This window comes from Chlorocebus sabaeus, chromosome 20, assembly GCF_047675955.1.
Source record: "Chlorocebus sabaeus isolate Y175 chromosome 20, mChlSab1.0.hap1, whole genome shotgun sequence".
Lineage (NCBI taxonomy): Eukaryota > Metazoa > Chordata > Mammalia > Primates > Cercopithecidae > Chlorocebus > Chlorocebus sabaeus.
Window position 1 is genome coordinate 61,655,684 of NC_132923.1, and position 18,662 is coordinate 61,674,345.

General features: G+C 38.5%; 1 non-coding gene across 1 annotated transcript; it reads right to left on the minus strand.

The window, feature by feature from the left end:
• Window positions 1-17,770: 17,770 nt before the first annotated feature.
• Window positions 17,771-17,877, minus strand: LOC119626558 (U6 spliceosomal RNA). The gene has a single exon (XR_005242715.2). It is a non-coding gene; the product is annotated as a U6 spliceosomal RNA (small nuclear RNA).
• Between the last annotated feature and the right edge of the window lie 785 nt (window positions 17,878-18,662).

Consider the following 18,662-nt stretch of genomic DNA (forward strand, 5'->3'; position numbering starts at 1 on the left):
CATACAGCTGACTAGCACTCATTCCAATGTATGTTCTTTCACTTTTACAAGTGGTGCCTCAGGAAATTGTTCTTAAACTCTAACCAGGCATAGTAATTATCTCCCGTATTATCTGGTTCTGGATTGGGGAACATGCTTTATAAATCAGCTTTTGTTGGCAAAAGATATGGGGACAAATTTGAACTAAAATCATTATTGCAGACCATAGTGTATGAAATGACATCTTAACGTTTTTTCCAGTTTCTTGCAAATGTTAACCTTAGATGTGTGCAAATGATTGTTTTATAATAAAATATAGATATAAGAATACAATTCAATAAATCATTAATGAAAAAATCAATATAGCAGATGCATATTCCATAGATATTAACAACTTTGGGTCTTATCTAATTCTCATTATCTAGGTCTAATAAATAAAGTAAGTAAAAAACCAAATATACATATGTGAGATATATACACACACACACACACACACACATAGAGAGAGAGAGAGAGAGAGAAAACAGAAAAAACATTACTTCTTCGCAGTTACTTCCCATAGTAGGGCTAAAAATGGGCATTAAAGACATTTCTCTCCGGACCTAGCTGAGTTACTTCTGATTATTAGTGAATCAATCATCATCCAGAAAACAAAGCCAACCCCCATTAAAACAAATGTGAGGCCGGGCGCAGTGGCTCACGCCTGCAATTCCAACACTTTGGGAGATGGAGGCAGGCAGATCACGAGGTCAGGAGATCGAAACCATCCTGGCTAACATGTTGAAACCCCATCTCTACTAAAAATGCAAAAAATTAGCTGGGCATGGTGGCACGCACCTGTAGTCCCAGCTTCTCAGGAGGCTGAAGCAGGAGAATGTTCAACCTCCGCGAGGCGGAGGTTGCAGTGAGCTGAGAATGTGCCACTATACTCCAGCCTAGGCAACAGAATGAGACTCTGTCTCAAAAACAAACAAACAAAAAAGTGAATTCATTCATTCATGGACATGGATTATCATTTATTCAAGGCTTAGACAATAGAATGATGTTACCATCATGGACCCTATTAAATATATCAGGTCAAACTGAACTGCCCTTTCCCCCATTTACAACTTTGCAATTGCTTGGAAAGAAAGGCAGCCAAAATGTGTAGAATCTGGCAACGTCTTCTTTCACAGTTTCTGCACTGGGGGAAAAGGGACCGTTATGTGACAAATTTAAAAACAAACAATTCAATTTTACTATTTGAAGTCACTAGCTTTATTTTCTTTAAATTTAACTCCTTGGCTTTTTTTTTCTTTTGTATTTACTGTATGAATCAGAATAATTTAAGCAAGTGGGGAAATTGTGAATGCAAGTAAAACACCCTTCTACTACTGGCTCAAAAACATGATACATCTTCACCTTTTGTCCCTTTGCAGTTAAAGAGCACAGTATGTTAACAAGGGTGGGAAAGGCTTATCAAAAGAGAAAGATGTTTTCATTCTACATATAAATTAACATGGAGCCTGAACTTGATCCACTGTTAGAATAACCTTGGAATCTCCACATTCTTCCAGGCAGATGAATGTGCACTGCTGCATGTGTGTCTGCACAGAAAGGAGAAAATGAAGGTAGGATGTTGTGAAAAGCATTGGTATCCAAGGAGAGACTGGAGAACCTAAAACACAAAAATCTCTAGTGGGTCCAAGAGGGCAATGTTACAGGAATTGGGGTGCTTTCTGAATGCAATTCATAAACCTATTGAAAAAGAAACTCAATAGCAAATCATAAGCTAATAATTAAGCAAATGAAAATATTTTTGATCCTCTGATAGCATTGAAGCCAACTGTGTTACAATGAAACTCATCACATACTTATTTGCATTTAGCCCAAACAAATAAAAAGAATGATGTCCCAATATGATTTATGACTAAGGGATTCAAAAACATCTGCCTCTTTTTCACAGTGCTTTTGCATGTTAGCCAAAGCTTTGCTGTCATGATGAGCTTGTGTTTTTCTCTCTTTCCTCTCAACACCAAGAAGAATTCTTTTTCAGATCTTCCCTGTCATTTCCTTTCCTCCAACTCAATCTCTTATCTAATTTTCCCTGGCTTACAAAAATCTGAATTTCTAATAAGGTATTTGGGAGGAAATGGAGGTGGAAGAGGAAAAAAAAATATGAAAACGAAGACTTGAACCAGCAGGTTGGTTTGTGGTATGGACTGGCAGAGTTCTGAATGAGTTCTGAACCATGCTAGGGCATAAGGAAAGGCAAATGACAGAGCCCCGTGATGTCGCATGGAGGCTGTTAGTTCAGGCTTGAGAAATAGGCCAGGGGAACTTTCCAAAGTCACTCTGTTACTCTGCAACCACAGGCAAGGTGTTAAACTGCTCAAAGACTTCCTCAACTGACAAGTGAAGTAAGCCCCCTTCTCACAGTGCTGCTGAAAATATAACATCAGAGTGAGCATCCTATCCATTATTGAGGACTGGTACCTAAAGTTGGGCAATGCCTGTTAGCATTAACAGTGATATTCTCTTGACTGAGGTCTTTCAGCACCTGGACTTTACCACTCCTGTCCTACCCCAGTGGACAGTTTATTTGGGCCTCTCTGAGAAGCTAGTGAAGGGCATCGCAGTACTGGAAGACTCTTCCTACTACCATCCCTGCACCCAGGCCACAGTAAATGAGAAGATATAGGTGACTTTCCCTCCTTCTCTGGAGCTTCATTCCAAATCCCACATGAGACTTTTAACATAGCTTGAATTCTTGGGTCACTGATGACAGACTCTTTCGGAGTACCCAAGAGGAAGTTCACTGAGATTTCAGCTCTCCTGTCTCATGCTTCCTCACCATTACCTTTCTCTTAAATCCTGACTTTAAGCCAGGTTTGTGAAGTTGGCAAATTGAATGGCATTTCTAGAGTTCCTTAACCTTTACTTGTTCTCTAAATAATTCTTGAAGCTGAGTAACAGTTAAATTCAATGTTTCATAACTGGATGATTATAGGCTTCAAAATTAAGTCCATAGATCTGCATTTGGTTAATCTGATAGGGGTTTTTCTCTGAAGCCCCTTTTCCATGAGTTTGTGTAGGTCAGTGGAAAGACTGTTCATTCTGCTTCTCTACATTGGGTTGTAGACAGGAAACCCCTAAAACTGCAGGCTTCAAGTCTGTCTAGAGGACTATTTTCAACCTTATAGGTGAGGCTCCTGTTTTTCTGAGACAGAACAAGATGGCCTTACCACTCTTAAATATAATCGGCAAAGAAAAAACCATGTTTAAAAGTAATATTCCTTTTCTTTTAATGGGTCCTAAATTAGCTTTTGGTGACCACGAGAGAGAGAAAAAAGAAGTGGCTAGAAGTCATTTTATATTATGTTATTTAAACAACTATAGATAGGGAAATCATTTTGCCATCTATAACATGTAACTTGAAATATCACTCTGATTTAGGGAGGTGAGGTCAAGAGAAATCAAATTTAAATGTTTGATTTTAATCAAATCAAATCAAAAGAGCAAAGTAGAGATTTTTGGAACTGTACAACTATGTTTTTAAATATAGTTTCTTGGAGCAGCAGGATATATTTAGAATACTAATTTTAGCATTTTCAATGATAGAAGTAGAGAATATCTGAGCAACAAATATATTTCCCAGTTAATTTAAAAAAGTAAATGTTAACTTAATGGATCAAAAAATTTCTGATACAAAACATGCCAAATCTTAACAAAAAATGTTTCTGTTTTCCTAATTAATACCTTAAAATTAAATTATTTCATAAATTGTTAAATTTACCCTTTTTACAAAATTGTTTAACTTTTGCTACTATTAGAAACTTTTAAAAATAATTTTGGTTTGTTGCTCACGCAACAAAAATTTTTTGTTCTTTGCTGTTGTTTTTTCATATGTTAGTCTTGGGCATATAAATTGCTCTCGAACTGGCTTTATCAAGTGTGAGCCATTATGAAATAGTCACTCTCAAAGGGTCCTTAATGGAACTTAAAAGCACACATAGGGAGGACCCTTGATGTGCCTTGATTGCCTTAGAGGGCTATGCCTGCAGCGTGTGCTGTACATGTGCAAGACGTGCAAGTATATGTGTTAGCAGGGTAATTGGATGTATGTGAGCAGCACACAGCAGAGCACATGAGTAACTCTTGTCTATTGCTGCTATCAAGAAATACAAAAAAAAATCTCTTTCCATCTCTTAATATGAAGCTTAGGCAGAAACAGATACCAAAATTACCTTAATATTGAGAACAGAAATAAGAGCTGATCTAGAATGTTTCCCATTATGCTTTCTTATATATCCCCAAACCACTGAGCCACGCATTAGGTTTATAATATGGTGTTTTGGGAGGAAAGAACTCTAATAATGCAATCTTCAAAGGGCAGATTCACAACTATGGCAGAGCAAACTATCTGGCTGTCATTTGTTTCCCAGCCCGCTTTTAGCTGGATTCACATTAAAGAGTGTCATGTGTATTTCTTTCAAGCTCCAGGGAATTGGAATTCCTGCCAGTACCACCCAGTTGGCCCCCAAAGAAGCAGCTGCTTGATGCTTGACTCCGACTATACTTAATATCCATGCAGAACAGCTCCATGAACTTTTCTCACCTGGAATTGATCACTTGATTATCAGTCACCGCTGAAGTGTCCCGGGCAGCAAAGACCCCAGAATATTGACAATGGTACTCACAGGAACCAGATACAAATGCATGCTAACAGATCCCACCACCAGATCTTCCCTCAGATTTGAGAAAAAAAAAATCCAACTTGATAGTTAGTAAAATCCTTCTGAATGGAAGGCAGTGTGGAAGATTTAAAAATATATTGTCACTGTCTGTTGGTTTCTCTTCAGAGTAGTCATTACAACTGCTCAGTTATTTATAGCTTCCACCAGACTATAAGTCCCATGAAGGTACAGACTGTATCTGCCTTGCTCTCCATCATATAACAGGTGCTTATTAAATGCTTCTTTAATAAGTAAATGAGGTGAGAGAATACTTCATGGGGAATGTAGGATTTGAGTTGTCTTTAGAAGAATACTGAAAGTAGGTATAGGGAATTGAAGAAAGAAAGATATTAAAGGCATCAGGAAGAAAACGAGGCCTCCAAAATGATGGAGGGAGAGAGAAAGGGAGGGAAAGAGGGAGAGAGAGAGAGAAGAGAGAGATATGAGTCTCATGTTTTGACCCTTGAGTTTGTGCACCATTGGGGTGGGGATAGCACGCGATTGTTGATGAGTGACTGAAGCTGGGGAGATAGGTTAGGTCTCAAAGTATAGAATAACAAGTGTTTGAAGCAGGAGGACAATGGAAGCCCCAGGACTGAATACCGTACTACAAAGAGGTTGTGAACCAAGAGGCATGAGGGCTGGGAAGCTTCTTGGTGTGGAGTCCACAATGACTGAGCAATAAGACTCAGAGATGGGAACATATTAAAAGTCAGTAACCCAAAAGGTAGAATAAAGATATCCTCCATTCACCTAAGGATAAGGACTATTTCCTTTTCTCCCTCTTATACCACCAAATAGCAAGACCCCTTGCAGTTGGCCACCAGGTGAAGTCTTTCCCTGAGGAAGGACGCATGGGCATGTTGTATAATCTATACACTTGCTACATACTCTTGGGCAAGTTACGTCACCTTTCAGAGACTCAGATTTCTCATCTATAAAACTGGGACAACATCTGCCTCTGGGAATTGGGGTAATGTGAAAATTTAATGTGGTAAGACATCTAAAGTACTAAAAACATAGTACCTAACACATTGCAGAGGAGAGATAGATAGATATGGAAAGAAGCAGAGGTACAAATTATATAGATAGACATATATAGTTTTCTTTCTCCCACTTAGCCTCTTAGCCTTAGACTCAAAAGACTTATGTTTGAGGCCTTGCTCTTCCACTAAGCAAGTGATCATGGGTCTCTGTTTCCTCACCAAACAAAACATGAGAGAATGAACCAGGCAATCCCTCAACTATCTTCAAGTTGTAAGATTCTCTAATTCTCAGATTATAAAGAGGAATGTTTGGGAATCACATATTTAGTCTTTCTAACCATGTAATTTCTCAGGAGAAGTTTCTTAAGAGAGGCAGATAAACTAATCTTTATCTAATCTCATCAACAAGCATTAAGGATGCCATGTCAACACTTTTTGATCCTAGCGGGAAAGGATCTTCCTCCTCACACAGGCAACGAATGTGTCCAAGATCCTTAATTCTTAAGAGAGTAACTCATGAGTAAATGGGAAGCTTGAGTACACGAGAGAAACTTCCTGTTTTCCTTTGAGACACGGGAAAATTAAGTGTATCAGCCTCAAACAGAGACACTAGAGTGAATAATGAAAGCACAGGTGGTGACTATAAATGCTGGAAAGTGAGGCTATCAAATGCAGGGAATTACAGTAAAAGCACATTTCTAGATAAATCCTCATGGTGTTTGTCTAATAAGTATGTTATCCCCAGAGCCATAAGCTTTCAGAACATAACCATTGTGTCACAGACAAGGCTCATGGCTCCTCTGATTCAGGACCCTGCCTCAAGCAGGAGCCCAGGAGACTGCAGTGGACACCCTCAGTGGCCCTCTCACTATCTCTCCAACCAGATGGCAGGGACCTCCAGGATGCCAGTCTTATTATTTGGGTCCTACCACTGCCCTCATCATGGGGTCTTACACAGAGGTGGCAGTCAATAAATATAGGCTAAAGGAATAAAAAAGTAGCAGGTATGCCCTAAAAGTTGGAGGTAACCTCAATAACAGCTAACAGTTTGATGCTGTATGAAGCTGTCTAAACCATTGTTTCATATTTTCAGCCTATATGAATTTGAATGATTAGCGAAGGATTGCTTATGTTCATTTGTTCTAAACAGTTCTTCCTGCTTTGACGCATCCCCTCAAGCAGCCCTTGGTCTGATGGGAGAGGTGGCAGATGCATAAATATAAAATTCAAAGCAGAATGTGAATCATCAGAAAGTCAGCAAAGCACCATGAGTATTTAAAGGAAAGGATGAGTTTCAGGGAAATAGACATGTTTTGTGGACTAAGTGGTATTTGTGTCAGGTCTTCAGGAGTTATAAAATTTTGAGTAACAGAAATAAAAGGGGGAAGATGGCACTTCAAGCAAAGAATTGAGCCCAACAAGGCATGAAGGCAGAAAGTGAAAAATGCATCCTGAAAGCAACTAGTTAGATAAATGTAGGTTTAGAGATTCTGGGAGTTAAGGCAAAACACAGGTTGGAGTTATATTGTGAAGAGATTTTTTTTTAATACTGAATTATGCAAGCCATATTTTAGCAGGAAAGATGAAAAGCATAGTTTAGAATACAAACCCAAAAATCAGATTAAAAAGGAAACCATCTGGATTTTGGGGCTCTCCTTAGAAGTCTACGTGCCTTGCTCTTCAAAGTGTGATAGGGGACCAGCAGTTTTACATTACCTTGGAGCTTATTAGAAATGTGGAACCTACAGAATCAGAATCTACATTTGAATGGGATCCACAGGTGATTCTGGTGCACATTAAGATTTAAGAAGCGAGGTCAAAGGAGAACTGGGAAGACCCTGAACCTAAGTGGCTGCTCAAAGATGGCAGAGAGGAGACAGGAGAGAGATGTGGAAAGGCAATGTGCTGGGATCATCTGAGGCAGCTGACACTTTACGCTAGGGACCAAAAGAACAGTGGGGTCATTCTCAGGAATCTCAGGAGGGAAACATGTAGGGCTCATGGGATGACAGATGATAATTTCACTTCACATAGAGAGATGAAGAAGCCTGCAGGAAGTATCCAGATACAGATGTCCAAAAGGCAACTGGAAAAGCCTATTAGCTCATAAATAAAATCCTCTTGCACTTTCTCTCTGCAACAGACATTCAAATGAAAAATGTAATAAATCACCTAGCTGGGCATGGTGTCTCATGCCTGTAATCCTAGCATTTTGGAAGGCTGAGCCGGCAGATCACCTGAGGTCAGGAGTTCAAGGCCAGCCTGGTCAACATGGCAAAACCCCATCTCTACTAAAAATACAAAAATTAGCCCGGCATGATGCTGCACATCTGTAATCCCAGCTACTCAGGAGGCTGAGTCAGGAGAATCACTTGAGCCCAGGAGGCGGAGGCTGCAGTGAGCTGAGATCACACCACTGCACTCCAGCCTGGGCAACAGAGCGAGACTCTGTCTCAAAGGAAAAAAAAAAAAAAAAAAAGCATAGCGCCTGGACACAATGTATGAAAAAAGTAAAAAATAAAAAAATATTGCTTAAAATGTTATAAAAGAACAACAAAATATCACAACTAAAAGGAAGAATAGATGTCATCCAGTCCAATCCCCTTCTGTGATGGGAGGAATCACAGGTCCAGGAAGGGGCACTCATTTTGACAGGTGACTCAGAAGAGAAATAACATTAAGTCACCTGACTGCAAACTCAGGGTTTACTGCACTTCACTGTTATTCTGATAAAATAGGCCTTGGGAACTAGAAACATTGGTGTTGGGTTCAAGGAGATATGGCTAGAAATCCAGAAAGAATCAATGGAAGTCTTAGTAAATGGCTCAGTAGGAAAACTTGAGGAATTTTATAACAAGTCTCTGCATCGTGTACAGACCTTGGTCAGGTTTCAGGGCTATTTCAGAATATACTTGGTATTGGCATACCAAAACTAACTCTAATCTGAAATGCTTATTATATGACAACTATATTAATTAACATTTACATACCACTTAGTAGGTGCCACTCACTGTTCCAGATGTCTTACATGTATTTAATAACTTAAAACAACTATATGAAATAGGTACTGATATTCTCCATTTTATAGATGGAGAAATTAAGGCACAAATAACTTATCCAATGTCACAGGGCTCATCAGAGGTGGAGCTAGGATTCAAATATGTAACAATTTATTTTCTTCTTAGAAGACTGGCTATATATTTTTTTTCTCCTTTTCATGTAAAACTATAAAACTTTCTGCAAGAATCAATTCTAACTGTGCAGACTGTTGAGCTAACAGACATGCTTGGTTTGGGGCAGTTTATGGTTATGCTTTGGTCTATATCCTCTTGGGCTAATCCCTGTGCAATTTTGATCTAACACTGGCTTCTGGCCAATGATGACAATCCACTTTCATATCATTTTTAATATTCTTTAGTCCCATTATCTTTAGGTCATTTCTAATGACCATCTTCTTAGTAAACTTCACCTCTAACATGTTTTAGTAACAGGAGACGGGAAAAGACACATAGCTTCTGTTGTTTTGAAGAATAAAGCCTTCTTAACTGTGTTTTCCCTTTTTTGGCTTTGGAGCTGAGATTTCTGTTCAGTGGGGTTTAGTTTCCTTAGATCAGGATCAAGGGCACTGGCTGCGGTTGGCTCCCTCCCTCCATCCTGAGGAAGAGCTTCCAGCATGCCACCTGTGCCTCCTTTGTAGCATCGCATGGTAAAACGTGCTCCAACCGTGTTTCCCTTGGAAGGCGCTGGCACTGCTCCTCTGAAATAAATCCTCTCAGCTGGAGAGAGTGGGGACTGCGGGTGGGGTGCAGAGGCAAGGCCATATTATGGGGACCTTCATTAATGGCATTGTGGGTTGCCTTGATTTTCCACACGTCTGACCAAGTCAATTTCCTGTCTTGGATCCCTTTCCTTCTTGTCAAATTCCAAGTTTTTTGCTCTCCATTCTTGGCCTGGCTGTGTGGGTGATCGATTTTAATTTTTCTGCTTAAAATGTACCAAGTGTTTGCCTTTTGGAAAGGAGTACAGAGAAGTGTCAGGGGAAGGGCTCAAAGTTTAATGTTTTCTAAATGATAAAACCAAAATTCTCTTCTCTTCCCCTCCTCTCTCTCATCTCTTTTCCTTTCTTGTAAATTTTTGAAAATTTTATTTTTTAGGTTGACATACAATACAATCAACCTTTTAAGTGTATATTCTATGAATTTAAACAAACTAGAGTCATGTAACTATCACCATAATCTTTCCTTTGTTTAAACTCAAACTCTTTGAACAAAATATTAAGTAAATATGCTAATGTCTTACATTACATAAAATTATTATTAGCACAAGATGTGGTTATTATCTTCCCCAAAGAGGATTATTTTATTCATTAAGACATTTTTAAACATTGTAACATTTTGTTTATCTCTAAGAAAAAGTTCCAGCTCCAGAATATACAGATATATGTAGACAAGATCAACATTTTCATGGTTTAATACAATTAATTCTACTACATGTACCTTTAAATTTCTTTTTCTCCTTTTCTTTTTCTCCTTTGGTCTGGTATGAATGATGTTTTCATGGTTTGTTTCGAAGAATCTTGCTTTCATTACTTTGAGCAGTTATTTATTTAGGACAAGATAAATGATATCTGGTTGAGAAATGGTATTTACATCTCATAATACAGAAAACAATCTTGTGAAAACAAAATAAGCAGAGGGACACAAATGTCAAGCTTGACTATCACTTCAAATCAATTTCCAAATTTGGGAGGAGTAATCAACACACGAAAATGTAGCCAAGTGGAATGATCTATCTGTTGCTTTTTCTTCAAAAACAAAAATATAGGGCAAAAATTTTGATTATTAAATACTTTGCATGATTCTGAATGGCAATAAAAAGCCCAAAAAAGTCTATTTAAGTAGTCTTGACTTTTAGGTTCTAAAGAAAAAAGTTTTTTCACATTTATTTATTCAGGAGTCCTTCCCCACTCTATCGTTTCCTTGGCCTCTCATTCTTTAAGACCCAGCTAAAAGGAATCGTTCCCTGAAAAGATTTGCTTTTTCCTCAGAGTTAGCCATTATCTCATCTGTGTTCAGCTCAAATATTTCCTGGAGCATTGAACATTTTGTATCACAATAATCTATTTGTAAGTCTGTCTTTCTTCTTTGGCTGTGAGGAACTGGAGGTAGGGGCCATATCTTATTTACCCTTATTTTGACGAGGTCTTTGCAAACAATTCAATTGTTAATGAATAAATAATAAATGAGTAAATAGCACTGAACAGTTGATTAAATGACCAATATTCACGCAGTATTAGTGTTAGGTGATATTCAATATTAGTGTTAGAATTAACAAAACTGCCCTGATCTTTGCCTTCATAGAGATTACAGTATGATGAGGGAGAAGACAATGATAGATATCAATCTTAGAAAGGATGTCTTTTTCCTGATTGATAGACTACATTTTAAATCAAGTCAGTTATTATGCTTTCTATTATTGTTTTTTATGACATCACTAACATTTGATATTACTGTGATGAGATTTTAGTTTCAGTAAAGGGCTATTAGATATTTTCTAATTTCAATCTAAAAATAAAATATTTAACTGTTTTTATTTTGTGACTTTTCTTGTTTCAGTTACTAACAGATGATGCTGAAAATCATCTTTAGACACCATATCCATAAATTAAATTGTACACACCAGCTGCATGTGCTATGTGTGCTAAAATCAATAGAATGGGCTGCTAGTTCCTTTCTCCTCACTAAAAGAATTATTATATAATTAAATTATATTTATGATGATATTTTTATAAATTAATAGTTTGTTTGGCTGGTCTAGTAACCTACATCCAAATTTTGATGGCAAACTTTCTCTTTAGAAAATGACTTGATTAAACACAAGAAAACAAAGGGAAAGTAAGGATCATAATTTTCTGTTTACTCACTGTTATCTTATTTTCCTTTATCCCAAGAAAGAAGCAGCCTGCTTATGTTTTGATAATGCTGTTTATCTGTCACATGATGCAGGAAGAAGCCAGCTGTTTCCTATAAAGATATATTGGAAAATAGCAATATGACTGTCTATAATGGCAAATGCTATCTGATGCCGTCTCTAGGGGGTAGTTCTTGTTGAAATTTTGTGGGAGGGTTTTCTAAACAGCAGGCCAAGATGTCAAAAATGGTTACTTGGTTACTGCTGATACATGCCAAAGTCAATGTAAAATATGTAAAGAGGAAAATAAAATCCTATTTGAGAGAAGAAGGAAAGGTTCAGAAGACAGTTCAGAACAGGCAGCGTCCACAGAGTGTGTTAAGACGGAATTGATTTTAAAAAGTCTGAGAGTGGGGCTGAAAGCTCAAGCTGTGAACACAGTCATTGGTGCCCAGATCTTTTCATAGATGTTTTCATAATGGAAGTCCTCAGGATCTGAATGTGATGACAGAGGGAAGGGAAAACAAAGCTCAGAACACCTCACATGTTTGGAGCTTTGTCATTTCATATAGGTTAATTTTCCAATGGAGAACATTAAAGAATTCTCCTCACAGTCACCAAAGAGGAATAGTGCCTGTACCTGGAGAGCACTGGGCCCAGGAATGGGTTCCATAAGGACAAAAGAAGACATATGGAGGACAGGCAGTTCCAAGGGAGGGAGCCCAAGAGAGAGAGAATTGTGAAGCTGTGGCCCATGAGAAAAGAGCCTGGAGAAAAGTAGTTCAGGAGAAACAGGACGGGCTTCCCTCAAAAGTTCCCAGAGCTGTTGTAGAAAGTCTTGGCCTGTAAGTTCCTAAAGGCTGGACTAGACTCTATAGAAAGAATTTACAAGGTATATATTTCATCTGAACATAAGTAAAATTCATTTGTTGGATGAGCAACATGTATGGGTATAAATACAAACTAAAGTTGACATTTGACTCCCGCTCGCTCTTAAAATCTTCTCATTGAGTGTGGTCTTTCCCTGCCCTGGATAAAAAGCCCTCTAGGTAAATGAAAGTTTTACAGTCACTTAATATGGAGAAAAAAAAAAAGCAAAACAAAACAAAGCAAAAACAAAGCAGCAACAACAACAACAACAACAACAACAAACCCAGTAATTTAAAATGAAAGTGATGTCATGGGAGTATGACATTTCTCTATTTCTCTGCCTCATGCTTTTTCTCCTCCCATAGCCAGCTCACCATGATTTCTGACCCTTCCATGTAGAAGGAAGGGAAGGAAGGACACATGAAGGGGCATGGAAGCCACTGTGACTGTGCTGCTACAATGGTTCACCTTCCCTGGGGCTGGCAGGTGTTTAAGCTGACTCTTTTGTGCTCCTCAGGGATCTTCCTTATTCCTGGTTATCTCATGTCTGCAGTTTCCTTGACCTGGGTGAATGCAGTCTAGTTTAACCGTTTCTCCTTTCCTCTCTGTCCCTAGGAATCTTCCTTCAGCTTCTTTTCTCTTGGGGCTTTGGTATCTTTCAGGTGACCCCACTGAACAAGATCTAAGAAAACTCCCACGCAGTCCTGTTTTCACACACTGACAATCTGTAAGTGCAGGCCCTTACTAACACAACAGCAATTCTTCTCCATTTCACTGGTAAAGTAACTGGCCATGTCTTTCTCTCCTCATGCTCCCTTGCTCCAGTATGCCTGCCAACCAGAAGTAACAAGACTCAAATTCTCCAAATGAACCCACGGGAGCCTCTTTCCCTTGAACTGAGATGATGAGAAGGAGAGGGATCCCCCAATACTTTCCTCACAAGACCCTTTCCAATAGCCAACAACTTGAACCTTCTATACCCTCTATGCTGCAGACAAGTCTTGTAGTAATTTCTCAGCCAAGATAGTCTGTCATTTTGGAATGTGGCATCTGTTGTCAACAGAAACCAAAATAGGAAGAGTTCCATGTTAACACCCTATAACCCAATGCAGGACTGTTTCTGATAAATAGCATACTGTGTATCATGCTGAGTTGGGAGCTGGACTCATTTGGTAGTTTTCAAACTTTACTGGTGCCAAGTTTTGCAATTTTATGGCAGTGCTTTGGCACTATTTATTTGGAAATAAGAAGGAAGCCTCAAGTGGTGCTCTGGTTCTGCCACCTTCATGTCAACTGAAGTAGTTCAGCTTTTGATTTTTGTATGTTGAGTTTTAACATTAAGATTTCACTAGGATAATGTTACACTGCCAAAAAGAGGCTGCTTACTGGGTAGACTCATCTTAACCATTGATTAATTCACTCATCTGTCTATTCTGAGCAAGAGACCAGTCTAGGCAGTTTCACTCTGATCCTGGGAGTTCAGAACTGCTACTGCAGCTAATCAGCAGGGCTTCTAACTATAAGTTAAAACAGCTCTGCACAGGTCAGCCACTTTTTCACTGGACAAGCTTAAAGGAGTTACTGAAACTTTCTGTACTTCAGTTTTCTCACCTGTTAAATACCTGTCTGGTAGTATTGTTTTGAATTGTGTGTGTCAAGTGCCCTGCATGGTATTTCCTGAGTGCTTGTATGTTGGCACTCAGGAAATCACAGCTACATGGCCTTTCAAAGCTGTCCTGGAAGCTAACAAGCAAAGTTCTCAGAAACCATCCTCTCCTGTGTCATTAATTTGAAGGCCCTTGCTCTGGTGACACCTGTGACAAAGGGACATCATGTCCTCTCAAACCATTTCCTTCTCCTATGCCCTAAGTGACAGACTGAAGCAGTTTCCTTGGAGATTTTTATTGTGGGTACAGGGCATAAAGGAAATATCTCCCCAACTTGAATGCAGACCAGGAGCAAGAAATCAGAAGCACCATTTACTGAATAGGGAATCCTTTCCCCATTACTTGTTTTTGACAGCTTTGTCAAAGATCAGATGGTTGAAGGTGTGCAGCCTTATTTCTGGTGTCTCTATTGTTCCGTTGTTCTATGTGTCTGTTGTACCCAGTACCATGCTGTTTTGGTTACAGTGGCCCTGTAGCGTAGCTGAAAGTTGGGTAATGTAAGACCTCCAGCTTTGTTGTTCTTACTTAGGATTGCTTTGGTTATTTGGGCTCTTTTTGGGTTCCATATGAATGTTAAAATAGTTTTTTCTAGACCTATGAAGAATGTCATTGGCAGGCTGATAGGAATAGCATTGGATCTATAAATTGCTTTGGGCAGTACAGCCATTTTAATGATATTGATTCTTCCAATCCATGAGCATTAAATGTTTTTCCACTTGTTTGTGTCATTTCTGATTTCTTTGAGCATTGTTTTGTAATTCTCATTGTAAAGATCTTTTACCTCCCTGGTTAGCTGAATTCCTAGGTATTTTATTCTTTTTGTGGCAATTGTGAATAGGATTGCATTCTTCATTTGGCTCTTGGCTTGGCTATTATTGGTGTATAGGAATGCTAGCAATTTTTGTGCTTTAATTATTTATCCTGAAACTTTGCTGGAGTTGTTTATAGGCTAACAGAGCTTTTGGGTTGAGACTCTGGGGTTTTCTATATATAAGATTATGTCATTTGCAAACAGAAACAATTTGACTTCCTCTCTTCCTATTTGAATGCCCTTTATTTTTTTTCTCTTGCCTGATTTTCCTAGTCAGGACTTCCAATACTATATTGAACAGGAGTGGTGAGAGAGGGCATCCTTGTCTTGCACTGGGTTTCAACAAGAATGCTTCCAGCTTTTACCCATTCAGTATGATGTTGGCTGTGGGTTTGCCATAGATGATGCTTATTATTTTGAGGTATGTTCCCTCAATACCTAGTTTATTGAGGTAATCATACGTGGTTTGCCTTCAGTTCTGCTTATGTGATGAATCATATTTATTGATTTGCATATCTTGAGCCAACCTTGCATCCCAGGGATAAAGCCTACTTGATCTTGGTGGATTAGCTTTTTGATGTGCTGCTAGATTCTGTTTGTCAGTATGTTGTTGAGGATTTCTGCATCAATGTTCATCAAGAATATTAACCTGAAGTCTTCTTTTTCTGCTGTGTCTCTGCCAGGTTTGGGTATCAGGGTGATGTTGGCCTCACATAATGAGATGAGGAGTCCCTCCTCAATTTTTGGAATAGTTTCAGTGGGAATAACACCAGCTCTTCTTCATACATATGGTAGAATTTGGCTTTGAGTCTGTCTGGCCCTGAGCTTTTTTTTTTTTTTTTTCGCTTTGGTTGGTAGGCTATTTATTACTGATTCAGTTTGAAAGCTTGTTATTGGTCTGTTCAGGGAATCAATTTCTTCCTGGTTCAGTCTTGGAAGGGTGTATGTGCCCAAGAATTTAACCATCTCTTCCAGGTTTTCTAATTTGTGTGCATAGTGGTGTTTATAGTACTTTCTGATGGTTATTTTTATTTCTGTGGGGTCAGTGGTAACATCCCCTTTGTCATTTCTAATTGTTTTTATTTGCATCTTCTCTCTCTTCTTATTAATTTAGCTAGTGGCCTATCTTACTAATTTTTCAGAAAAAAAACAGCTGCTGGATTTGTTGATCTTTTGAATGGTCTTCTGTGTCTTGGTCTCCTTCAGTTCAGCTCTGATTTGTGTTATTTCTTGTCTTCTGCTAGGTTTGGGGTTGGTTTGCTCTTGCATCTCTAGTTCTCTTAGTTATGATGTTAAGTTGTGAATCTGAGATCTAACTTTTTGATGTGGACATTTAATGCTATAAATTTCCCTCTTACCACTACCTTAGCTGTGTCCCAGAGGTTCTAGTATATTGTATTTTTGTTCTCCTTAGTTTCAAAGAACTTCTTGATTTCTGTCTTAATTTCATTATTTACCACAAAGTTAATCAGAAGCATGTTGTTTAATTTTCATGTAATTGTGTGGTTTTGAGAAATTTTTTTAGTCTTGATTTCTAATTTTATTGTTTTATGGTTTGAAAGTATATTTGGTATGATTTCAGTTTTTTTCTGTTTGCTAAGGATTCTTTTATGTCTGATTGTTTGTTCTATTTTACAGTATGTGTCATGTGGCAATGAGAAGAATGTACATTCTGTTGTTTTGGGATGGAGAACTCTGTAGAGGTCTATCAGATCCATTTTGTCTAATGTTGAGTTCAGGTCCTGAATATCATTGCTAATTTTCTGCCTTTGCCTAATACTGTCAGTGGATTGTTGATGTCTCCACCATTATTGTGTGGGAGTCTAAGTATCTTTGTGAGTCTCTAAGAACTTGGTTTATGAATCTGGGTGCTTCTGTTTTGGGTGCATATATATTTAGGATAGTTAGGTCTTCTTGTTGAATTGCACTCTTTACCATTATTGTCATGCCCTCTTTTGTCTTTTTTGATCTTTGTGGTTTAAAATCTGTTTTGTCTGAAATTAGGATTGCAACCCTTGCTTTTATCTGATTTCCATTTGCTTGGTAGATTTTCCTCCATGCCTTTATTCTGAGCCTATGGATGTCATTGCATGTGAGATATGTGTTTTGAAAACAGCATCCTGTTGGGTCTTGGTTTTCTATTTACCTTACCACTCTGTGCTTTTTAAGTTGGGGCGGTTAGCCCATTTACATTCAAAGTTAATATGAATATGTGTACATTTGATCCTGCCATTCTGTTGTTAGGTGGTTATTATGCTGGCTTGTTTGTGTGTTTGCTTTATAGTATCACTGCTCTGTTCACTTAAGTGTGTTTTTATATTGGCTGGTAATGGCCTTTCCTTTTCATATTTAGTGCTCCTTTCAAGATCTCTTGTCAGGCGGGTCTAGTGGTAACAAACTCCGTTACCCTTTGCTTATAGGGAAAGGATTTTATTTCTTTTTTGGTAAGAAAGCTTAGTTTGGCTGGATATGTAATTCTTAGTTGAAGATTTTTCCTTCAAGAACATTAGATAGGCTCTCAATCTCTTTTGGCTTTTAAGGTTTCTGCTGAGCAGCTTGCTGTTAGCCTGATGAAGTTCGCTTTGTAGGTGACTTGCCTTTTCTCTCTAACTGCCTTTAACATTCCTTTCTTTTATTTTGACCTTAGAAAATCTGATGATTATGTGTCTTGGGGGTGATCTTCTTCTGTAGAATCTTGCAGAGTTATCTGTATTTCGTGAATTTGACTGTTGATTTCTCTAGAGAGGTTGGGGAAGTTTTCATAAATGAAAATCTGGAACAGTTTTCAGGTTGTTTGTGCCCTCCCCATCTCTTTCAGGGATGCCAATGATTAAAAATATGGAACACTCCACACATTTGCATATCATCCTTGTGTAGGAGTCATGCTAATCTTCTCTGTATCATTCCAATTTTAGTACAGGTGTTGTTAAAGTGAACACATAAGCCAAGTTTTCTAATAACAGCAAGGCAGATGACTGTTCCCCAAGGGCAGCTGGCTCCTAAGAAAGAGGAGTGAACAGCTAACCATTCTCACTAGTCCTCCTAACCTCACTCATCTAATATTTCTGTTTCTGTAGGAAGGAATAAAGGGTGGAGCAATCAGCCAACGTGTTTAGAGAAAATTTCTTGTTATGAAAACAATCCTAAAATTCATATGGAACCAAAAAAGAACCAAAAGGATCTCACATAGCCAAGGCAAGACTAAGCAAAAAGAACAAACCTGGAGGCATCACACTACCAGACTTCAAACTATACTACAAGGCTATAGTTACAAAAGCGGCATGTAAGGGCCAGGCGCAGTGGCTTATGCCTGTAATCCCAGCACTTTGGGAGGCTGAGGTAGGCAGATTACCTGAGGCTAGGAGTTTGAGACCAGCCTCACCAACATGGAGAAACCCCGTTTCTACTAAAAATATGAAATTAACTGGGTGTGGTGGCACATGCCTGTAATCCCAGTAATCCCAACTACTCGAGAGGCTGAGGCAGAAGAATTGCTTGAACCTGGGAGGTGGAAGTTGTAGTGAGCCGAGATTGTGCCATTGCACTTCAGCTTGGGCAACAAGAGTAAAACTTCATCTCAAAAACAAAACAAAACAAACAAACAAAAACAGAAATAGGCATGTAGACTAATGAAACAGAATACAGAACCTAGAAATAAAGTTAAATATTTACAGTCAACTGATCTTTGACCAAGCAAACAAAAACATAAAGTGGGGAAAGGACA